We start from the raw sequence: 25843 nt of genomic DNA, 5'->3' as shown, positions 1-25843 counted from the left end.
AGGCATCTCAGATTCTCAACTGGCTACTCAAATAAAATAATTGATGAACATAAAAAGTTCAGGCTTTTTCCTTTTGACATAGTGATTCCACTGTCAAATGGGGATATGTTATATTAAAACAAACTTTATTATTAACTTGGGAATAAACTACATTAACATCACAGAAAATATCTTATAATCAACAGTTAAACAATTCTTAACAATAAAATGACAGACTTTAACTTCTAACTGATATCTTCTCTATCTCCAATCAAGCAAAATCCATCATAGGTCAATAAACACTTGTAAATGAAGTTAGCAAACACAGGGTTACTTTATGTACACTTGAATAGAGATTTTTTGGAAATACTGCTTGAAGAGAGGTCCTGTCAGTGAGCAGCCTGCAGATTCCTTGTGCCTGTATCAGTTTAACCTAACAGACCTGGCTCCTCCCATTAATTACATCATTTTTATCCCACTCCGAACCCATGACCTACTAACCTAAGTATAAACACAATGTCTCAAATTATCAGCAATCATAACAACTTTCCATTCGGCATTATATAGTATTACGCCACCCAGGGCAAATGCACGGTCAATTCCAACCCCACATGCCCTGGGGTCAAAACACAAATGATTTAACCAATAATTTTTATAAAAATTCCCGAAATCTTTGGCTGCCCAATAATTGCCCATGGCAATTTAGCATGGCCAATCCACCTAGCCAGCACATCTTTGGATTGTGGGGGCGAAACCCACGCAAACACTGGGAGAATGTTCAAACTCCACACGGACAGTGACCCAGAGCCAGGATCGAACCTGGGACCTCGGTGCCGTGAGGCAACAGGGCTAACCGACTGCACCACCAGCACTGGATGGAATGAAACATGGTGGGGAAGAATGAATTAGAACGTGAGGCAATAATAGTAGAGGACAAGTGATCCAGAACGATCAAACCTACAAAATACTTAAAAGAATAGACAGTGTAGATGAGATATAAGATGTTTCCCTGGGTTGGGGACACAATTTCGAAATAAGGGGACTGAGCTGAGGAGAAATTTATTCACATAGAGGGTTGTAAATCTTTGGAATTCTGTACCCCAGAGGACTGTGGAAGCTCAGTCATTGTGTATGTTTAAAGTAGAGGTTGATAGATTTATGATTAACAATAATGTAAAGGATTACGGGGATAAAGTGTGTAAAACTCATTGAAGAGTCCGATCAGCCATGATTAAATGGCGGAGCAGGCTCGACGGGCTGAATGGCCTACTTGAGTTCTCATGTTCCTAAATAATCAATGTGGGCCGCCTTTCCAAGACGTCATTATTAGTTATAAAGGTATGACTCATCCAGCCCAGAAGCAGCCCATCAGACCAATCTGTAAATCAATTCAATCAGTTCCATACTATCACCATTGTACTGCAAGTTTATTTTCCTCAAGTGTCCATTCATTTTCTTTTTAAAATCAATAATCACTGACCGGTAGACAGCAGATTCCAGGACACTGCCACTCGCTGCATAAAGAGCTATTCCTCACATCCTCGCTGTATCCCTTGCCCAAAAGCTTAAATTTGTGTCTACTTGTTCTTGTATCATCTGTTAATAGGAACAGCTATTCTTTGCCTCCCTTATTTAAACATGTCATAACTTTGTATGCCTCTATTAAATCTCCACTCAATCTCCTTTGCTCCAAGGAGAACAACCCTACTTCTCCAACCTAATCTTTAGCTAAATTCCCTCATAGAACATTACAGCGCAATACAGGCCCTTTGGCCCTCGATGTTGCGCCGACCTGTGAAATCACTCTAAAGCCCATCTACACTATTCCCTTATCGTCCATATGTCTATCCAATGTCCATTTGAATGCCCTTAGGGTTGGCGAGTCCACTACTGTTGCAGGCAGGGCATTCCATGCCCTTACTACTCTCTGAGTAAAGAACCTACCTCTGACATCTGTCTTATATCTATCTCCCCTCAATTTAAAGCTCGTCCCCCTAGACATCACCATCCGAGGAGAAAGGCTCTCACTGTCCACCCTATCCAATCCTCTGATCATCTTGTATGCCTCAATTAAGTCACCTCTTAACCTTCTTCTCTCTTACGAAAACAGCCTCAAGTCACTCAGCCTTTCCTCATAAGATCTTCCCTCCATACCAGGCAACATTCTGGTAAATCTCCTCTGCACCTTTTCCAATGCTTCCACATCCTTCCTATAATGTGGCGACCAGAATTGCACGCAATACTCCAAATGCGGCCGCACCAGAGTTTTGTACAACTGCAACATGACCTCATGGCTCCGAAACTCAATCCCTCTACCAATAAAAGCTAACACACCGTATGCCTTCTTAACAACCCTCTCAATCTGGGTGGCAACTTTCAGGGATCTATGTACATGGACACTGAGATCTCTCTGCTCATCCACACTGCCAAGAATCTTACCATTAGCCCAGTACTCAGTCTTCCTGTTATTCCTTCCAAAATGAATCACCTCACACTTTTCTGCATTAAACTCCATTTGCCACCTCTCAGCCCAGCGCTCCAGCTTATCTATGTCCCTCTGTAACTTGTAACATCCTTCCGCACTGTCCACAACTCCACCGACTTTAGTGTCATCTGCAAATTTACTCACCCATCCTTCTGCACCCTCCTCCAGGTAATTTATAAAAATGACAAACAGCAGTGGCCCCAAAACAGATCCTTGTGGTACACCACTAGTAACTGGACTCCAGTCTGAACATTTCCCATCAACCACCACCCTTTGCCTTCTTCCAGCTAGTCAATTTCTGATCCAAACTGCTAAATCACCCTGAATCCCATGCCTCCATATTTTCTGCAGTAGCCTACCGTGGGGAACCTTATCAAACGCTTTACTGAAATCCATATACACCACATCAACTGCTTTACCCTCATCCACCTGTTTGGTCACCTTCTCAAAGAACTCAATAAGGTTTGTGAGGCACGACCTACCCTTCACAAAACCGTGTTGACTATCTCTAATCAAATTATTCCTTTCCAGATGATTAGACATCCTATCTTTTATAAACCTTTCCAAGATTTTGCCCACAACAGAAGTAAGGCTCACTGGTCTATAGTTACCGGGGTTGTCTCTACTCCCCTTCTTGAACAAGGGGACAACATTTGCTATCCTCCAGTCTTCTGGCACTATTCCTGTAGACAAAGATGACATAAAGATCAAAGCCAAAGGTTCAGCAATCTCCTCCCTAGCTTCCCAGAGAATCCTAGGATAAATCCCATCCGGCCCAGTGGACATATCGATTTTCACACTTTCCGGAATTGTTAACACCTCCTCCTTATGACCGAATCTCAGTATTCTCCTCGACAACATTGTCCTTTTTCCTGTGTGAATACTGACGAAAAATATTCATTTAGCACCTCTCCTATCACCTCGGACTCCAAGCACAGCTTCCCACTGCTGTCCTTGACTGGCCCTACTCTTACCCTAGTCATTTGTTTATTCCTGACATATCTATAGAAAGCTTTAGGGTTATCCTTGATCCTACCTGCCAAAGACTTCGCATGTCCCCTCCTGGCTCTTCTTAGCTCTCTCTTTAGGTCCTTCCTAGCTAACTTGTAACTCTCGAGCGCCCTAACTGAATCTTCATGTCTCATCTTTACATAAGCCTCCTTCTTCCTCTTGACAAGTGTTTTGACTGCTTTAGTAAACCACAGTTCCCTTGCTCGAACACTTCCTCCCTGCCTGACAGATACATACTTATCAAAGACACGCAGTAGCTGTTCCTTGAACAAGCTCCACATTTCCATTGTGCCCATCCCCTGCAGTTTTCCTCTCCATCCGATGCATCCTAAGTCTTGCCTCATCGCATCATAATTGCCTTTCCCCCAGGTATAACTTTTGCCCTGCGGTATACACCTATCCCTTTCCATCACTAAAGTAAAAGTAATCGAATTGTGGTCACTATCACCAAAGTGCTCACCTACCTCCAAATCTAACACCTGTCCTGGTTCATTACCCAGTACTAAATCCAATATGGCCTCGCCTCTCATTGGCCTATCTATCATCACTGGAGCCATTCTGAAAAATCTCTGTTGAATTCTGTCAAGAAGTTTCACATCCTTCCTAATGTGTGGTGGCCAGAACTGGATTAACCAGAGCTTTATTAAGGTTCAGCGTAACATCCCTCTATTTAAGAAGCTCAAGGTTCCATATACTTTGCTAACTACTCTTAGGAAACAGAGATCGGGCAGCAGGATGCCACATTGGTTAACCCTGCTGCCTCACAGCGCCAAGGACCCGGATTCGATCCCGGCCCCTGGTCACTGTCTGTGTGGACTTTGCACATTCTCCCCATGTCTGCGTGGGTCTCACCCTCACAACCCAAACATGTGCAGGGTAGGTGGTTTGGCCACGCTAAATTGCCCCTTAATTGGAAAAAAAATAATTGGGTACTCTAAATTTATTTTTATAAAAGGAAACAGAGATAGTTAGGTAAATTGTATTCATATTTGTGCGTGCTAAGAATAAGCTATAGCTTTAAGTTTAAGCTTAATTTATATTTCCGCAGTTGCATGCTAAGGGAACTTGGGTTTTTGTTTCACTTTTAAAAAGTTGCCTGTATGTCTGTGTGCTTGTTTAGATGCCTGCATTTTAAAGAGGTTTTATGACTCTAAGGGTATAAGCAACTGGGCTGGTGTTTACGAATACAGATCAGCTTGAGGTTCAGTTGGTGATGGCTCTAGGATAGGGCTAATCATCCATGGAAGAACCCACAGAACCCATGACTAATAAAATAGAGTTATTGCATGTGCTCAATCACAGAATCATAGAATAGATTATTCAATGATACCTTAATTCAGTGCCCCGAGGGGTTCAAGCTTGCCATGTGCAGTAGATTAAGACAGGAGATAGAGGGGGCAAAGGGAGAAAAAATTCTGGCATCACAAGCTGCTTGAATTGGCTTATTCACTATTAATAACTAGGGTCATTAATATAAGGGAAATTGTGAGGGCATTCCGACATTCTAGCGCCATGGGTCCATTTGAGGAAGACTCAGGAAACTGGAAGTCATATTAAAAGAGATTCCCCTATTATATCCTACCCAATTAAATTTCAGAAGGTATTATGGTCCCTGTTTTCCTAAGTCCCATTGGAAGCAAAAGTTTTAATTTACTTAGAAGTTTGGTCCAACCCGATAAACATGGTGACAAAACCTATCGAGAATATTAGAAAACCATTGTGCACTCAAGCCATTGAGTATTGCGGAGTGGTTCAGATTTCACCGGAGGTATCAGCTAGAAGGGAAAAATATAGCAAAGGATGTTGCGACCCTGAAGTGCCTCGTGGAGTTTTGAGAATTTGGTGACTCGCTAGATGATACAGAGTTCGCTTGGTTTGTGAGTTGAGAAATGAGGCTACTCAGAAGAGATTATTAACGGAACAAAATCGCAGTCTGAAAACAGTATTGGATCTAACTATTTCAATGAAGCTTACTGCTAAAGAGGCCTCTCAGTTTGCAGCAGGCTCAAGGATCCATAAATTGACCAGCCGCCCGGAAAATGTCTACCCAGCAACAGGCGTGTCATCACTGTGCAAAAATGGGCCCTTCACAAGCTGATTGCTAGAGCAAGGATAGCCAATACAAAAAATGTGGCAGAACTGGTCACACAGCAAGAGCTTGCTGAAGTAAACTACTTCTCCTGAGAAGAAAATTCAAGGAAAAACACAGAATACTTTTAAAAGAAGTAACAAACCGAATTCAACTAAGAAAATTCACAATGCAGAAGAAAATAAGAGGAACAACAATGTAGACACAGCACATAATTCTGATGAGGAATTACATTGAAATCGAATGTACTTTCAGTTCAAGTGAATCACACTTGTTCTGGGTAGTTCCAAAACTGAAAGCGCAACCTGCAAAAATGGAGGTCATTACGGGGACTGGCATCTCCTTAATTCCTGAGACCACCTATGATCAAAAGTTGAATCACATACCATCATAGCCAGCAGATGTCATTCTGAGGACCTACACGGAGGGTATAGTGCCTCTAAGAAGATGCATCATAGTCAAACTGTGGAGCTGTCATTCCATGTTGTTCAAGGACGTTTTCCAGCTCTCTTTAGCCGCTCATGGCTGGAAAAGTTCAAACTGAACTGGAGTATTATTTGATTCAAAGACGGATATACAGAACATCTTAGAAAAATACAGCAGTGTTCTTGAGGACATGCTGGGGTCCATGAAAGGAGCACAAGTGTTGTTAAAAATCAAGCAGAATAGCCAGCCGAAGTGTCTCAATGCTAGAGCAGTACCGTATGCTATATGTCCAAAAGGCAAATCTGAGCTAATGACACTTGTGGATTGATGCACGATCAATCACTACTGAAGCGAGATTGTCGTCCAATTGAAGGCTTTAATGAACAGCTCCGGTACAGAATGACTGCTGTGGGTGAAACACAGGCTCTTATGCTCGGCGGAACCAGCAGGCAGGTACTACCACTCATACTACAGTATAAGGTACATCCCACCTAAGTACCGCAATACCCCTAATATAGCCTACCACATGGATACAGCAATGTTAGAACCCATTGCTACTAGTGACTGGGCAACCCTATTGTGCATGTAATGAAGCAAGATGAAACAATTTGCATCTGCGGAGATTTTAAAACAGCCATCAACCCAGTTCTACGTGCAGATCACTACGCACTGCCATTGATTGAGGACTTATTTGCCGGCCTAGCAGGAAGACAGAAGGTCAACAAGATCGAACTTTTGCTGGCCTACCTGCAAATCAATGTTGCAGCTGAATCTCAACACACGCTCACCATTATCACACATAAAGGGCTTTTCTGCTATAAGAGGTTACCTTTTGAAATAAAGTCAGCACCCACTTTATTTCAACAGTCCATGGATCAGATATTTTGTGGTTTACAGGGGGTACAACATTACCTTGCTGATATACTAATACTGGTACCAATGAACAGGAACACATATGTAACTGAAATATCTTCAGATGAATGGTCTTATTAGAAAGATAAGTATGATTTTTTTTCTAACATGAATCCAATATTTATGCTGATTGCTGGAATATCCAGATCAACCACGAGGGCAGCACAGTGCAAAGTGGTTAGCACTGCTGTCTCACAGGACCAGCGACCTGGGTTCAATTCCAGTCTTGGGTGACTGCCTCGGTGGAGTTTGCACATTCTCAGCTTGGGTCACTGTCTGTGCAGAGTCTGCATGTTCTCCCAGTGTCTGCGTGGGTTTCCTCCGGGTGCTCCAGTTTCCTCCCACAGTCCAAAGATGAGCAGGTTAGGCAGATTAGCCATGATAAAAATGCCCCTTAGTGTCCATGGATGTGTAGGTTAGGTGGGGTTGAGAACAGATTGTTCTTATAAGCCTTTCTCCTATGTAATTATTTTTACGGAGTCTGTTGAGAGTTCTGAGTATGTGCGAGCTTTGGTGGGCTTTTTGGTCTGCAAGAGGGTGACCTGTAAGCAAGGCCTGTTTTACTAGTGCTCCTGTTTCCATAGTTGTTATTGTTACTATTGTTCTGCTGAGCTACTGTCATTGTCAAACTTCGTTATTTATTATACAAAGAAGTTCCTTCTTTTAAACAACGCATTCAACTACCTACTTTGTGGACTCAAGTTACCACAACCACCAAGCCAGGGGATCAACCCTGCTTCAATGAAGAGCGCAGGAGGGCATGCCAGGAGCAACACCAGGCGTACCTAAAAATGAGGTGTCAACCTGGTGAAGCTACATGACAGGACTACTTGCATACTAAACAAACTAAGCAGCAAGTAATAGTCAGAGCTAAGCAGTTCCACAACCAATAGCTCAGATTAAAGCTCTGCAGACCTGATGTATCTAGCTGTGAATTATAGTGGACAATTAAACAACTCACTGGAGGATGAGGCTCCACAAATATCCCCATTCTCAATTATGGGGGAACCCAGCACGACTGTGCAAAAGATAAGGGTGAAGCATTCACAACCATCTTCAGGCAAGAGTGCCGAAGGAACCTACTCGGCCTCCTCTGGAGGTCCCCAGAATCACTCTCACCTCACCTCTGATATTCAACTCTTTTGTTCATGTTTGAACCAAGGCTGTAATGAGGACAGGAGCTGAGTGACCCTGGTGGAACCCAAACTGAGCATCCATGAGCAGGGTATTGCTGAGTAAGTGCCGCTTGGTAGCACTGTTGATGATTCCTTCCATCATTTTGCTGATCTTGGAGAGTAGACCGATAGAGCAGTAATTGGCAGGGTTGGATTTGTCCTGTTGTGTACAGGACACACCTGGGCAATTTTTCACATTGCCCGGTAGATGCCAGTGTTGTAGCTGTACTGGAGCAGCTTGGCTAGGGATGCGGCACGTTCTGGAGCACAAGTCTTCAGTAATATTGCCGGGATATTGTCAGGGCCCATAGCTTTTGCAGTGTCCAATGCCTTCAGCCGTTTCTTCATATCATATGGAATGAATTGTATTGGCTGAAATCTGTGATGCTGGGGAACCTCCTGAGGAGACCGAGATGGATCATCCACTCGGCACTTCCGGCTGAGGATTGTTGCAAAAGCCTCAGCCTTGTCTTTTACACATATGTGCTGGGCTCCTCCATCATTGAGGATGTGGATATTTGTGGAGCCTGCTCCTAAAGTGAGTTATTTAATTGTCCACCATAATTCACGGCTGGATGTGCAGGACTGCAGAGCTTAGATCTGATGCGTTTGCTGTGGAATCGCTCAGCTCTGTCTATTACTTGCTGCCTATGCTGTTTGGCACACAAGTACTCCTGTATTGTAACTTCACCACGTCGACACCTCATTTTTCGGTGTGCCTGATGTTGCTCCTGGCATTCTCTCCTGCACTCTTCATTGAATACAGTGAGCACTCAAAAATACTTGCTGTATAGAGATGACTTGAAAACTCCACTTTGAGAAAGAGAGATCTTTTGAGGCTGCTGAAAGAAAAAGACCTGACATCCTGTCAGAATAATGAAGAACCTCTGGCTGTATTTCTTCAGAAACCTTCTCAGCTCACCTTCCAGCCAAAAACTAACACTGAAAACCTTAACACCTGACTGGATCTGCCACCTGTTTGATATATTTTATTACGATCCTGGACAAGACCCCAACAGGTGCTAGGATACTGGACAAGAATCCCTATATTTTATTTTAATTTTGTAAGACTGACGAAAGGATACGACCCAAGACCGGAATTGAACCTGGGACCCTGGCATGTGAAGCAACAGTGCTAACCACTGTGCCACTGTTCCGCCATTAATTACCCCTTAAATAATACTATTCATTACAGTGAATACAATACTATTAATTGTTATTTGTATTCCCACTTAAACAACAAGAAATAATCATCTTGGCTCTCAATCCACCTTAAATACCAATGGCACAGAGTAATACTTGTGTTACAGAGTTATTCTTTGAGAAAGAGATCTCGTGTCAGTGCTTTACAGAAAAGATCTGACTCCTGTCAGAGTCCCTGGCTGTATGTCTTCCAAAGCTGTTTCAACTGGCTTTTTTCGGCTCCCCCTTGTCCTCAAGACACAGCTGCACTGCTTTAAACACTGGCAATCACTTTGTTTTCTCAAATTCCCTCGGAATCTCCTGCCCCTCAACCAAGGGGGACACCTGCTGATTATTTACTCTGTTCAAATTCTCAGAATCTTTTTTTTGTTAAATAACTTTAGAGTACCCAATTCATTTTTTCCAATTAAGGGGCAATTTAGCGTGGCCAATCCACCTAGACTGCACATCTTTAGGTTGTGGGAGTGAAACCCACGCAAACACGGGAAGAATGTGCAAACTCCACACGGACAGTGACCCAGAGCCGGGATCAAACCTGGGACCTCAGCGCCGTGAGGCAGCAAGGCTAACCACTGTGCCACCGTGCTGCCCCAAATTCTCAGAATCTTATACACCTCAATCATATCCCCGCTCAGCCTTCTTTGCTCTTAAGAAAACAATCCGAGCCTATCTAGTCTCTCTTATGCTCAGATGCTCCATCCCAGGAAACCTCCTGGTGAATCTCCTCTGTACCCCCTCCAGTGAGATCACCTTCTTCTTACAGTGAGCTGACCAGAACTCTACATAGTACTCCAGCTGTGGCCTAACTAACGTTCTGTACAGCTCCAACATAACCTCTTTGCTCTTATATTCTATGCCATGACTGATAAAGTCATGTGTAACCACATCCCTTCTTAACTTCCTTATTTACCTGCTCTGCCGTCTTCAGGGATCTGTGAACAAGTACCCCAAGGTCCATCTGTTCCTCTGAGCTCCCTAGTGTCCTGCCATTCATTACACACTCCCTTGCCCTGTTTCCTCTTCCAAAAGTGCATCACCTCGCATTTATCAGGGTTAAATACCATCTGCCACTGCTCTGTCCATATGACAAGCCATCTATATCTTCCATTCAACACACTCACAATGCGTTCTGCTTCTTGTCACATGACACTGCATTCATTCTCTGGCCGAATTCATTGGTCTCTTATGGGGCATCCTGTCAGGGGCCTTTTGGTAAATCCAGATAAATTACATCTACTGGATTACCACAGTCAACTCTGTCACCTGCTCAAAAATTAGTTTGGGCAAGAAATACATGCTGACTATACGTTATTATAAATTACATTTCTAGATGTTCTTCTCAATACTCCTTTTGTCAGGATTGCATTATGTTTCTTAGCAGTGATATTAAGATGATGTTTGATAATTCCCAGGGTATGTTATGCCCCTTCTTAATGTGACAATTACAATAAGCTTTCTGCCAGCCTTCAGACACTACGGCTGCGGTTTAACAGGAAAAAAAGAGTTGGGTTTTGGGTGTGTTTAGCGAGGTGTTTCTCGGCACCTGCAGCACTGAGAACTACCCCGCTATCAAACGGGACTGTTTTTTGACTATGGCGAGGAACACCCTGCCGAGGCCACACTTACCTTTATTTCCTGCACTGGAAGGGAGAGATAAGGACGCCACTTATAAATGCCACCCCCATCTCTGGAATCTCACTGTGGCCCCAAAGCCCCAACTTACCTGTAAAGGGTGTCCTCGAGCCTGCCCTTACCACATATCATAAGGGCAGGGCACCCCTGTGCCCAATCCTTGACAATGCCAGCCTGGCACCCTGGCAATGCCCCTGCCAGCCTGGCAGTACCTAGGTGCCTGGGTGGCAGTGGGATTAACAGCATATCACCCTACCCAGAGCCTGACTACCGGGGGCCTCCGATGGCCTGGGAGGCTCCCCAGGTGCCATCACACCTGGTTTACGTTTGTCTGGACCAGTACTAAATGGCCCCATGATGAGGTCTCACAGGTGCGGGCGTTCGATCCGAACTGCTCACTTAAGCATGCAATTCTGGATCTCATCCTCACTGGGTAAGATCCAGATTGTAACATCTCACAAGGTCTCATTGATCTCATGAGGCGTCTCGAGCATCGCAAATCTCGCCTCTCGTGATATTTATTGGCCTTGTCGCATCCAGAGTCCGGCGCAACAAAGCTGTTCAATCGGACCCTACATCTATTGCTAGTGACTTATTAACTATGTGTATTAATGCGTCTTACCTCATTGCTCAACGCCAGATTGAATGTCATGTCTATCTGTTTTAGCTCCCTGGTAAATACATAAGCAAAATAATTATTTAACATTTCTGCCATCTTTATCATTACCTATGATAGTACCTCGTCAATTCCTTAATGTCCTAGTCCCCTCACAGTCTTCCTTTTTTCTTGTGTATGGAAAATATTTTTCAGTTTTCTTTTATTTGATAATTTAGTTTCATAGTTCCGGTCTTCCTAATTGTTTTTTTCTTTCCGAATCCCTTTGTATTCTCTGTTATTATACACTTATCTTCTGACAATGTACTTAAGATGTTTGCTTCTTTCATAACCTTAAATCGTTCCTTTATGTGTAAATTACATCGCTGAGTGTAAATTATTCTTTAAAATCATTCATCTCTATCCATATAGGAGCATAGAATTCTTCCAGTGCAGAGGGAGGCTATTCGGCCCATCGAGTGCATATCAACCCTCTGAAAGAGCATCCTACCTAGGCCCACTCCCCCATCCTATCAACGTAACCCCACCTAAACTGCACATCTTTGGACATTTAGGGGCAATTTATTATGGCCAATCCACCTAACGGTGCGGCACGGTAGCACTGTGGTTAGCATTGTTGCTTCACAGCGCCAGGGTCCCAGGTTCGATTCCCGGCTTGGGTCACTGTCTGTGTGGCATCTGCACGTTCTCCCTGTGTCTGCGTGGGTTTCCTCCGGGTTCTCCGGTTTGCTCCCACAAGTCATGAAAGACATGCTTGTTAGGTATATTGGACGTTCTGAATTCTACCTCCGTGCATCCAAACAGGCGCTGGAATGTGGTGACTAGGGGCTTTTCACAGTAATCTCATTGAAGTGTTAATGTAAGCCTACATGTGACAATAAAGATTATTATTAGAAAACCTGCACATCTTTTGACTGTAGGAGGAAACCGGAGCACCCGGAGGAACCCACACAGACACGGGGAATGTAGAATGTGCAACCTTCACACAATCACCCAAAGTCCGAATCGAACACGGGTCCCTGGCACTGTGAGGCAGCAGTGCTAACCACTATGCCATCGTGCTGCACCAGATGGATTCTATTTTTCTCTTGCTGAAAGCTGCACTCTTTTTTTTTCGACTGCCAACATGCTATTCCTCGTCAGCACAGACACTTCACTTCCTCCCTGTCCCTCTCTATTTTTTCTAAATATGTTATATTCTGCGATGTTTAATTTCCAGTCCTGACTTTTCTGTAGCTATGTCTTAGTAATCCCTACTCCAGCTCTCCTGTTTTATTATGGACAGTGTGTGCTTGCTGTACAGACATTTCAATTCATTTTTGATATGCTTTCCTCTCACTTTATGTTTGAACATAGTTTCAGATTTCTGTTCTATTAATTCCTTGCCATAATATGTTCCCTTTACTATATTCATTCCAATGCTCCCCTGCCCTATTTGGTTTCCATTTAGGCTGTTTATGTGTTTGCAGCTACCTTCCCCCATCTTAATAGTTTAAAGCTTTTGCCACCTCCCTATTCACGCTTTTTGTAGGACACAGGTTCCGTCCTGGTTCAGGTGGAGATTGTACACATGCTTACATTTCTTCCACTCCTAAAAGTGGTCCCAGTGTCCAATGAAAAGAAACTCCTATTTTCTACATCAGTCCTTTCCCGGTGTGTTAATTCTACTGATTTGTTTGCTCTTATGCAAATGTGCATAAGGCTTAGGCAATAATTAAGAGATTATTACCTTTGAGGATCTGCTTTTCAATTTATAGTCCAACCCCTAGAGTTGAGTGATTCTTTTGGTTGAATTCCTGTTAGCACTCTTTAAATGGGACTTTCTCCTTGTTCCTACCTGTGTCATCTGTTCCAACATGGATCATGACAACTAGGTTTAACTTTCTCCTTCCAAGTTCATTCCAAATGCTGTGAGGTATCCATTATCCTGGCATCAGGTCAGTAACACACGGTTTGGAATTCCTATCCTGGCTGCAGAGGATGCGATCTATGACCGTAATTCGTGAGTCACCAATTACTGCCAAATTTCTACTCTGCTATTCATACACCTTCTCACCTCCCAACTACCCCCCAACCGGCATGCAGCTGAACTACGGTGCCCTGGTCTACATTGTCGTTCTCCTCTCTGTCGGCTTTTTCTTTGTTCTCCCAAGTATGGATGACATTGTACATGTGGAGTGATCCAGTGTTTATGGGAGCCCCCTCTCAGCCTCCCCAAAATCCCTGATGCTAGGCTCCCTATTAGTCACACATGCCCAACCAATATTCCAGAACCTGTGTTTTCCTCTGGGGTATGATTGTGCTCTGGATAAAATAGTCCAGTAGGTCATCCCCTTCCCAACTTGACAGCAACAGGACATGGGCCAGAATTTTATTTTGATTGAGCAGGCAACGCCTGACCTGGAAGGCCATGGAACCGAGCAAGATGTTGGACGCAAGTCTCGACGTCATTGTGCACTCACAAGATATTTTGGTCGGTGAGTGTGCCAGAGTCAGCAGCGTGCCAACTGAAAATTAAACAAGCAATTTAACCCATTAAGGGAACAATTGATAAGCTATTTTATGTGCCCAGTCTATTTTCACGGCTGACAGGCGGACCAATTGGACAGCCTGACTTTACGTTTTAGCTGCAACCTTCATCCAGGGCGTGATGAAATATCAGGGCGGAAATAAAATTGTGTCTGGTGACTGAGGTTTGTGTTTGATTGTGCTGCTCAAACAGTGTTTGCTGCATTTCTTCATCAGGGTTTAATTTGTAGAGGTCTGCAGCTCCCTGAGACAGCTCTGCAGCCGGGGTCCCCAGAGGAAGCCCATTAGAAGTGTCAGCCCACACCCACCATTTTCTTGGCACCTGCCCTCTTTCCCCCCCCCACCCCGCCCCCCCCCCCCCCCCCCTCTCCCTGGCAGCGCCATACCTTTCTCAGTGTGTCTTTCATACTGGTTGCCCAGTAATTGGCCAGCCAGTGTGAAATCGCCTTTTGGAGGCCATTTGCAAATGGAAGCGCAATTCACGCCTGCTCCTGGGATCACCAATTTTACGCATCCATGGGCACAGAATTCAGGCCAATGTCTAGCAGAATGAGAAGACAACTGACAGAAGAAATTTAATACAGAGAAGTGTGAGGTGATGCATTTTGGTAGAAGGAACCAGCACTCTCCCCATACCCCTTGGCAATTTAAAGTCTATACCTATTTCCTTCTTAAATATATCCAATGATTGGCCTCCTGTGGTACTGTGGTAGAGATTCCACGGTTTCACCAACCTCTGAGTGAAGAAATTTCTCCCCATCTCAGTCCTAGTAGCCTACCCCATATCCTGAGACTGCGACCCCTTATTCTAAACCCGCAGCCAGAGGAAACATCATCCCTGCCTTTAGTCTGTCTAACTCTGTCAGAATTGTATGTATTTCAATTAGGTCCCCTCTCATTCCAGTCAATACAGCCCCAGTCGAACCAATTGCTCCTCAAACAACAATCATGTAATCATAGGAACTGTTCGGTGAACCTTCGCTGCACTCCCTCTATCCTCTGTGGCAAGTATATCCTTTCTTAGATAAGGAGGCCAAAACGGCACAGTTCGTGTAGTTCTCCCAAGTATGGATGACATTGTACATGTGGAGTGATCCAGTGTTTATGGGAGCCCCCTCTCATGTAATGAAGGCCGCCAACATACCATTTGCCTTCCTGACTGCTTGCTGTTCCTGCATGCTTGCTTTCGGTGACTGGTGCACTGGGACACCCAGGTCCATTTGTATGTCAACAGTTCCCAATTTATAACCATTTATAACCATTTAAATAATACTCTGCCAATCGGTTTCTCTCTTTGAAGTAGATAAGTGGATCACATTTATCCACGTTATACTCATCTGCCATGTACTTGGCCACTCACTCAACTTGTCTAAATCACCTTGAAGACTTTTAACATCCTCCTCATCACACACATTCCCACCAAGTTTCATGATGTCAGCAATTACTTTTGGTTCCCGCATCCAAATGATGGATATTGTGAATAGCTAGAACCTAAGCACTGGCCCCATTAGTTACTGCCTGCCACTTCAAAAAAGACCTATTTATTTCTACTCAATGGAAGTTTTTGAATTTTTCATGAGACTATAATTTTCAATTTTGACATCAGATTCCTCCATGGCCTTGCTCCTCTCAACCCTATATTGTCTTCCAGCTCCACAACTCCCCATGATTTCTGTGCTCCTCTTGTGATGATATGCATATGTAAGTTTGTACATAATGTTATGCATGATCTCCGACCACTAGGTAGCATTGCAAACCTATCACGTCACCATGTGATCTGGGAGTTGGGAGTTGGTTGTGCTGGGAGATAGACATATTTGCAGTAGTTCCACGAGAATTGTTTCGTGTTAGTTGTTTATTAGTTAATTTATCCTAGTTATCTTACCACGCAGTTTGTTCTATAATAAATTATTTTAAACTACATGTTCTGACGTTTATCATTCACTTCTGCCAGTCAACAGAACATGACATGGTACCAGGATGGTTTATTTAACCAGAAATTGAAGATTCTGTACAAGAAAATTTGAACCACTGAAGATAACTCTGCACAATAAGGAAACAAATCTTTGCGACTAACCTTGCAAGCTACTGGCATCTTGTGCTCAACGCGCAGTAAAGCTTCGAAGCCTGGAATGAAAGGTATCAAGGCACCTCACAGCTTTGGTTTACCGGTAAGGTAGATGAAAATTGGAGGGTGTTTAAGCAGCAGTTTAAACTGTATGTTGCAGTCCTTGGTCTGCAAGCACAGCCCGATGAGAGGCGTATCGCATTGCTCATCACTGTAGCAGGTCCCCAAGCAATTGAGATCTTCAATACTTTTCCATTTGAAGAAGAGGCTGATGGCAAAAGCTTCGAAGAAGTGCTCAAACGATACGATCAGCATTGCTCCCCGAGAAAAAACGAAACCTTTGAATGCTATAAATTCCATACACGCACCCAGAACGTGGGAGAGGCATTTGACAGCTTCCTCACTGACTTGCGATTGAAAGCGCAGTCCTGCAACTTCAGCACACTCCAGTTGTCAATGATACGAGACCAGATAGTTTTTGGAATTTACAATAATAAAGTGCGCGAGCGGCTACTACGGGAAACAGACCTGAAACTTGAAAGCGCCATTTAAATACGTCACACTAGTGAGCTTGCAGCAAAGCAGCTCGACACGTTGAATCTCCGTTGTTTTGGCTTGAAGGCAGAAGGGCGGCAGACGCCATTAGTATGGTGAAGCAGCTGAATAAGAAATGTGCTTCCATTTTGAGCGGCCGACCTGATCCTCCATTTTATATCCGCAATGTGACAAATGGCATTTGCCAGCACAATGCCCTGCTTATGGAAAAACATGTGCCATTTTTAATGGCAGGAATCATTTTGCAGCCCAATGTTATATAAGGAAAAGGCCTGAACAAACAAAGAGTATCGGTGCCATTGATGAGATGTGTCTAGAGAACATTCTTTGTAGACGTGATCTCCAGCAACGTCAAGGAGACTCAAGGGGCTGGATTCCCCGCCTGTGGGATGCTCCATTTTGCCGGCAGCCCGAGGGTTTGCCGACGACGTGAAGTTGCCCCACAATGGGAAACCCATTGACTAGCTGATGTAACGGAGCAGGCCACCGGCGGGGTAAAACGGAAATGTGGCGCGGCGGAGAATCCTGTCCAAGGTATATTTGTTCCAATGTGCAGCAATACTGAATTATACAGATAAATGGGCGGGGCCATTAAAAATAAATGGCACAGTGATAATGGTCAAACCTGACACTGGTGCGAGGGCCAACATCATCAAGCTGTCTGATTTAAAAAAGCTGAGAATTCAGCCAAAAATAGTTACCGGAATTGAGAGATTTTAATGGTAACAAAATCTTATTGTCGGCGCATGTGAGCTTGATGTTGAAGTCAAAACCAAAAGGTACAAGTTCAAATTTTCTGTGGTATCGGTGGACTGCGAGTCCTTAATTGGAGTTGAGGTGGAGTTGAGGCATGTGAGGAGCTAGATCTCGTACGATGACTCTACAGTGCTGACAATGCTGTGACAGGCTCTCATCCCTCAGGAAATTCCATGTTGAATGATTTCCCTGGCATTTTCCAAGGTTTTGGTACGCTACCATACACGTACAAGATTCAGTTGAAGGAAGATGCAAAGCCTGTGATTCATGTGCCGATACGTGTGTCGGCGCCATTAATGGATAAACTAAAGGCAGAGTTAGAGAGAATGACTGCCTTGGGTATCATTAAACGTATTGAAATCCCTACAAACTGGGTTAGTTCCATGGTCTGTGTAAAGAAGCGTAAAGAATCTGCATGGATCTGAAGGATTTAAATCTCAATATTAAAAGGGAACACTGCCCTATACCAAAAAGGGAGGAAATAACGTGTGAAATGGCAGGAGCAATCTGTTTCAGATTCTGAAGCTAGATAAACACCAAAATGTACAGATTCAACTCACCCTTTGGGAGGTATTGTTTTTTTACGAATACCATTTGGCATCATCTCGGCTTCAGCGATCTTTCATCGTGCCATGGAGCATATAATTGAAGGAATCCCGGGGGTCCGTATGTATGTAGATGACATTATTAATTGGGGGTCGACTCGGGAAGAACATGATAAGCGTCTGCTAAGGGTCCTAAAGAGTATCAGAAAAAAACGTCTGAAGTTAAACAGGGTGAAATGTCAAGTCGGGGTGCATAGTATCACCTTCCTGGGAGACAAGCTGTCCGCACAAGAGGTTCAGCCCAATCAAGACAAAATAAGGGCAATTCTGCAGGTACCATGCCTTACGGATAAAAAAGACATTTTAAGAATGCTAGGCATGATAAATTTTGTGGGCAAGTTCATCCCCAACTTGGCAGCCAAAACACATCTGAGGGAGACCATAAAGAAGAGTGAAGCATTCCAGCAAGCACGAACAATAGTAGGCACTCCAGGTTTCGCTAACCATGGCACCAGTTCTCACGTTTTTTGACCCAACCAGGAGCACAAAAATCTCAACCGATGCATCAGAGGATGGTTTAGGGGCTGTCCTGCTCCAGCAGAATCTGGAAGGAGACTGGCTGCCAGTGGCTAATGCGTCCAGGGTGATGTCCGACACTGAACGACGATACGCACAAATTAAAAAAAGTGTGTCTTGGGCTCATTAATGGGCTGACGAAGTTCCATGATTATGTGTATGGGCTACCAACCGTCATTGTGGAGACTGACCACAGCCCACTGGCCGCCATCATAAAAACAAATCTCAGTGAGATGTCGCTGAGGCTGCAACGAATGTTCATGAAGTTTCAGCGGTCTGATTTTGAGTTGGTGTGCACGCTGGGTAAACATCTCATCGTGGCTGACACGCGTTCCAGAGCTACCGGCACTGAGGAACCACTCCAGTTGGATGAGGACGTACAGGTTCATGTAAACATGGTGGCACGAGTCTCTGACAAGTCAAAGGTCATTACAGAAGAAACTAAGAAGGACCCAACATAGCAGAAAGTGATAAAATACATCCATGAAGGATGGCCCAAAGGATCATGTTCGAGTTCTATTACATTCAAGCAGAATTAAGTGACAATGGATTTCTGTGCGGAATCAGCGGATTATGATTCCACAGGCATTGTGGCCAATGATCCTTGTCAAGTTGCATTAAAGGCACTTAGGCATGGAGAGATACAAGATGAGAGACAGGGAGGCAGTCTATTGGCCTGGGATCAACCGGGACATTGAGCTGATGGTGGAGAACTGTGAAACATGCCAAAGATTTCAGCACAAGCAGTGCAAAAAAAACATGCAGATAGGCAAGACAGTCACTTCCCTGTGCCAGAAGGTTGGCATGGGCCTTTTCCAATTCAATGGAAAGGAGTACCTTCTGGTCATAGACTATTTCTCGAATTACCCACAGATAGCGCAACTGTCGGGTTTAACAGCAAGATGTGTGATTAAAAAAATCAAGGAACTTTTGTGTGACATGGCATTCCGGATGTAGTCATGAGCGATAATGGTCATTGCTTTGACTGTTATGAGTGGACGGAATTTGCGCAGCAGTATGATTTCCAGTATGTTACGTCCAGCCCACATTACCCTCAGTCGAATGACAAGGCTAAAAAGTGAGTCCATACTGTCAAACAACTCTTAAGGAAAGCACTTGACAGTCTTCAGGATATGTATCTTGCGCTGCTCAGCTGTCGTTCAGCACCGCTAGTCAATGAACAGGCAACTACGCACTACTCTACCTTGACTTCCTACTGAACGCGTGAACCACTCGTTAGCGAGACAATTGACCTCTCAGAAAAAGAGGCAGAAGGAGTTCTAGCATAATAATAATGATGTGGAGATGCCGGCGCTGGACTGGGGTGGGCACAGTAAGAAGTCTTACAACACCAGGTTAAAATCCAACAGGTTTGTTTTGAATCATAATAATAATAATAGGTCTGCCAAAAGGCTTCAACCTCTGCAGCTGGAGAATACAGCGAGAGTAGAAGACTACAAAGTCCATGGATGGTCTAAACAAGTAAAGGTACTGCGGCCAGTAGGTCCAAACTCATATCTTGTTATCACGGATGAAGGTGTTGTTTTGAGGCGGAATAAAAGAGCTTCGCTCAAAGTACCATTTGTGCTGCAACCACCAGAGCAAGAATACAACAGTCCTGAAACATCTCAAGAAAACATGGAACCAACACAAGAGGAGGAATCAACACAAGAGGATGATACATCAACACATGAACATCAAAATCAAACACTAAATATTAAAGAGCATGAAGAGCCAGTGCCAGTTCAGCAAACAGTAAGAAGATCCACAAGAATAAGGCGCCATCCAGAAAGACTGAACTTGTAACAGACTGTGAAGTAAAACCAAAGATATCTGAACGTGTAGTGAACTGTGTATAGGGTCATGTGTGTATATATATATATATATATATATATGCATATCATGTTGAAATGTAAAAAGTAACTTCATACTTGAGAAATAATTTTCTTTTTTACAAAGGAAAGGGGATATGATGTTTGTACATAATGTTATGCACGATCTCCGACCGGTAGGTGGCATTGTAAACCCATTGTAAACCATGTGATCTGGGAGTTCGGAGTTGGTCTTGCTGGGAGATAGACATATTCGCGGTATTTCCACGAGAGTTGTTTAGTGTTAGTTAATTTATCCCAGTTATCTTGCCATGCGTTTTGTTCTATAATAAATTATTTTAAACTTCATTGGGAAGGCACCAGAATTAGAGGTGTCATGTTCTGTTGACAGGCCGAAGTGAATGATAAAGTACAAAACATGGGGCGGGAATCACGCCGCGCCAGTCGGCAGCCGCTGGCATGGCCCCCCCGGCGATTCTCCAGCCCGCGATGGGCCAAAGTCCTGCCCGTTCTATGCGGGTCCTGCCGGGGGTGTCCCACGGTGGCCTGGCCCATGATCGGGGCCCACCGATCCGCGGGCAGGCCTGTGCCATGGGGGCACTCTATTCCTACGTGCTGGCCGTGTAAGCCTCCGCGATGGCCGGTGCGAAGGTGAACCCCCCACCGCGCATGCGTGGGGATGACGTCAGCAGCCGCTGACACTCCCGCGCATGTGCGGACCCGCGCCGGCCGGCAGAGTCCCTTCGGCCCCGGCTGGCACGGCGCCAAAGGCCTTCCACGCCGGCCGGCGGGGCGCAAACCACTCTGGCGCTGGCCTAGCCCCTGAAGGTGCGGAGGATACCGCACCTTTGGGGTGGCCAGACGCCGGAGTGGTTCACGCCACTCCGTCCCGCCGGGATCTCCCGCCCCACCGGGTACGGGAGAACCCCGCCCCATGTTCTGTACTTTATTATTCACTTCGGCCAGTCAACAGAACATGACACCTCTAATTCTGGTGCCTTCCCAATTATAACTGCTCCACCTCTGTTGAACATGCCTTCAGTTGCCTAAGATGCAAGTTCTGGTTTAGCCTCCCTACACCTCTTCACCACTCTACTCCACTTTCCTTCTTTAAGATACTTCTCACAATATATCTCTTTGATCAAGCTTTCAAAAACATTGACCAGTATCATGTTTTACTTTATAACCGGCAAAGCAAAAAAAGACCTTTAATTTGCATCCCAGGAAATTGAAACAGCAATTCTTACAAAGGCTGGCTCTGATTTCACAGAGTTGTCCTGCAGATCTAAATGTATTATTGTTTAGAAGCACTTGGATAGAATAGTAACAGAGAAGGTAACAAACTCGGACGGTTTTTCTTGTTTCAGTGAGTAACTGGCCCAGAAAGGTAGGAAGGGAGGTGCATCATTTCAGGGGGGGGGGGGCTGCCTGTGCACATCAGGAGCACCCAACCATTACTCCCTTTGTTCCACCTCACCTGGTCTACAAAATCAGCCCCTCCATCATACTCTCACATCCCCCGGCCTCCCCAATCCTTTCCCACCCTGAAAGCCCAAGACTCACCTTAGTCTGGGTCCTCTAGGATCTATTACTCTTCCCTGTGGGCTTGCTTATAGTTCCAACAGTGCTCACATCTGAGTCCTGGCATTTCTTGGGACTGCTAGAGCTGCTGGTCAACCAAATTGGTCACAGCTCTCTAGTGCAGAATTTCCTTTCACTAGTCCAAATCTCACGTGCTTAAAGCCACCTGCACGTATTATTACTGCAAGACAGCCTTGTTAAACATTAGTTGGTGTGGCACCAACTTTCCTTCTGGAATGAGGTTGAGGAGGCCCGGTGGTGTTGAGCAATATGCCCTCTCCACCACCCCACCCATAAAATTCAACCCATTTTTCTTCATGCTCGTTGTATAGGTCTCTGACCACAGTGCAAGCTGTGGCTCAATTGCCTCTGTGTCAGAAAGCTTTGGGTTTAAATCCCACTTCAATATATGAGCACAAAAATTGAGGCTGGCATTTTAGTGCAGTATAAAAGGAGCACTGCTAGAATGTCGTACTTGGATGATACGTGAACCAAGGCTTGAACATCCTTTCAGGTGAACACAAATGACCCATGGAACTATTTTGAGTTGATAATAGTGACCCATGGAGCTAGTAAAGGCTCTGCCTATTTATTTTTGATAATATAATTTTTCAACTTTCAACTAACTGGAAATTTTTGCAAACGTCACATTCTAAGGTGGAGGAAAGAAACTCTCACCCTTAGGGGAGTGTGAAGAGAGACATTTTGTATGAACCAGATACCCATCGAAATTCATAATTGTCTGAGGACGAGACATCAAAAGGCAACGTACTGGATATTGAAACAGTGGCTGTCACAGACAAAGACACCCAAAACCGAAATACACAATGTGTGAAGTGTTTAAAGGCAACCACAAGAGAAAGATTGCCACTGACACAGTGGTGTCAAGAAAGTGTTCAGCAGAGGTAACAAGCTGAGTGCTCTCTCTCTCCCTGATTTGAGAAGCCAACAATCCTAAAAAACCCACAGCGAGCCAAGATCATAGAATCATAGAATCACAGAATCCCTACACGGCAGAAGGAGGCCATTCGACCCATCGAGTTAGCACCAACCATTCGAAAGAACATGGTTCTGCTGTATCCCCTGACAGCCCACTTCACTATCGCAACCCTACCAATCTTTGTGACGTCTGCAAACTTACTAATCAGACCAGCTACATTTTCCTCCAAATCATTTATATACTATGAACAGCAAAGGTCCAAGCACCGATCCCTGTTGAACACCACAAGTCACAGCCTTCCATTCAGAAGAATGGAATCCCCAGCCCTACCCTGCAACCCCACTCCAAGGGACATATTAGGATGGCCAAATGACCTAACCAGCACGTCTTTGGACTGTGGGAGGAAACCGGAGAAAACCCATGCAACAATGGAAAAATGTGAAAACTCTACAGTCACCCAAGGTCGGAATCGAATCCGGGTCCCTGGAGCTGTGAAACAGCAGTGCTAACCACTGTGCTACCATGCCGCCCATCTCAAAAGATCTCATAATAATTGCAACGTAATCTACATCGGACCACACCCAAGAAATCAGCTAACCTAAATCAGCCTTCACATTTAAAATCTATGCCTCGAGGCTGATAAAAGCACATTTAATGGTATACTCTTTCATCTTTTTAATTGGACTCTAACTCCCCTTATTTCTGACACGTGTGTGGGCCAGATGACTGCAGGGGGGTTGAATGCTTGAATTCATGTTTTTCTAATTTTTTCTTGGGTTTAGTGGTTAATTGTGGTACCATGGTCTCTTTAAGAGATGATCTTCGCGGGTCACATGACATGTCCAGAGCCAATGGCGATGAAGCGTGCGAACCTGAGCCTATCGGGTGCCGGGGCACAGACCTGGGTAGCCGGGCATCATTAGAGTAAGCCTTGGAGTCGAGGGAACTAGACCTGTGTTGGATTTGAGTTGATTGTGATATAAAATACTTATTTTGTGAATAAATCACCGTTTTAACGCATGATTTAACACGGCCTCATCGCTTTACCTCAACTACAACAATGGCAACGAGAAAAGATTGTATGGGACACGATTTACTCACATTTGAAAACAAATAAACTTATTAGCGATAAGCAGCATGGTTTTGTGAAGGGGAGGTTGTGTCTCACTAACTCAATTGATTTTTTTGTGGAAGTGACAAAGATGATTGATGAAGGTAGGGCAGTGGATGTTGTCTACATGGATTCCAGTAAAATCTTTTACAAGATCCCTCATGGCAGACTGATACAAAAGGTGAAGTCACACGGGATCAGAGGTGAGCTGGCAAGATGGATACAGAACTGGCTCGGTCATAGAAGACAGCTGGTAGCGGTGGAAGGGTGCTTTTCTGAATGGAAGGCTGTGACTTGTGGTGTTCAACAGGGATCGGTGCTTGGACCTTTGCTGTTCATAGTATATAAATGATTTGGAGGAAAATGTAGCTGGTCTGATTAGTAAGTTTGCAGACGTCACAAAGATTGGTAGGGTTGCGATAGTGAAGTGGGCTGTCAGGGGATACAGCAGGATATATTCCCATACCAGTCTCCCCGAACAGGCGCCGGAATGTGGTGACTAGGGACTTTTCACAGTAACTTCATTTGAAGCCTACTTGTGACAATAAGCGATTTTTATTTCATTTTCATTCATATAGGTCGATTGGAGACTTGGGTGCAGAAATGGCAGATGGAGTTTAATCCCGACAAATGTGAGGTAATGCATTTTGGAAGATCTAATACAGGTGGGAATTATACACTAAATGGCAGAACCTTTGGAGTATTGACAGGCAGAGATATCTGGTGTACAAGTCCACAGATCACTGAAAGTGGCAATGCAGGTGGATAAGGCAGTCAAGAAGGCATACGGCATGCTTGCCTTCATCGATCAGGACATTGAGTATAAAAATTGGAAAATCATGCTGGAGCTGTACTGAACCTTGGTTCCGTCACATTTGGAATATTGCGTACAACTCTAGTCGCCACACTATCAGAAGGATGTGGATGCTTTGGAGAGGGTACAGAAGAGGTTTAGAACATAGAACATACACTGCAGAAGGAGGCTATTCAGCCCATCGAGTCTGCACCGACCCACTTAAGCCCTCACTTCCATCCTATCCCGTAACCCAATAACCCCTCATAACCTTTTTGGTCACTAAGGGCAATTTATCATGGCCAATCCACCTAACCTGCACATCTTTGGATTGTGAGAGGAAACCAAAGCACCCGGAGGAAACCCACGCAGACACGGGGAGAACGTGCAGACTCTGCACAGACAGTAACCCAGCGGGGAATCGAACCTGGGACCCTGGCGCTGTGAAGCCACAGTGCTATCCACTTGTGCTATCGTGTTTACCAGGATGCTGCCTGGTCTGGAGGGTATTAGCTATGAGGAGTGGTTGGAAAACTTTGGATTGTTTTCACTGAAATGACGGAGGTTGAGGGGCGACCTGAAAGAGATTTACAAAATTATGAGTGGCATGGGCTGAGTGGGTAGTCAGATGCTTTTTCCCAGCGTGTAAAAGTCAATTACCAGGGGACAGATGATTAAGGTGCGAGGGGCAAAGTTTAGAGGAGATATGAAGGCAAGCTTTTTACACAAAGGGTGGACAGTGCCTGGAACCCGCTGCGGGGGTAGATGGTGGAAGCAGATGCGACAGCAGCTTTTAAGAGGCATTTTGACGAGTACATGAATAGGATGGAAATAGAGGGATATGGCTGAGAACCTGGCTTGACATCATTTTTTTCAAATTTGTCAGGAAGGGTGGAGGCTAAGCAAACCTCACAGAAAGGCTATCATGACTCAGACAAGGGGGACAGATCATTTGAAGTTGAGGATTTAGTTTTCTTGTGAAACCTTAGAGGAAGACCAGCTTCGATCCTAGGAGGATAAGGACAGGCC

At 44.6% G+C, this 25843-nt stretch overlaps 1 protein-coding gene across 2 annotated transcripts in view; it reads right to left on the bottom strand.

Moving 5' to 3' along the window:
* Positions 1–25843, bottom strand: part of LOC140396113 (dynein regulatory complex protein 11-like) — a 291112-nt gene that overhangs the window by 44458 nt on the left and 220811 nt on the right. The window lies entirely within an intron of this gene.

The sequence above is a fragment of the Scyliorhinus torazame genome, chromosome 2 (assembly GCF_047496885.1).
Source record: "Scyliorhinus torazame isolate Kashiwa2021f chromosome 2, sScyTor2.1, whole genome shotgun sequence".
In the NCBI taxonomy this organism is placed as follows: domain Eukaryota; kingdom Metazoa; phylum Chordata; class Chondrichthyes; order Carcharhiniformes; family Scyliorhinidae; genus Scyliorhinus; species Scyliorhinus torazame.
The sequence above is the reverse complement of the archived record's forward strand: the minus strand, read 5'-3'. Positions and strand labels throughout refer to the sequence as shown.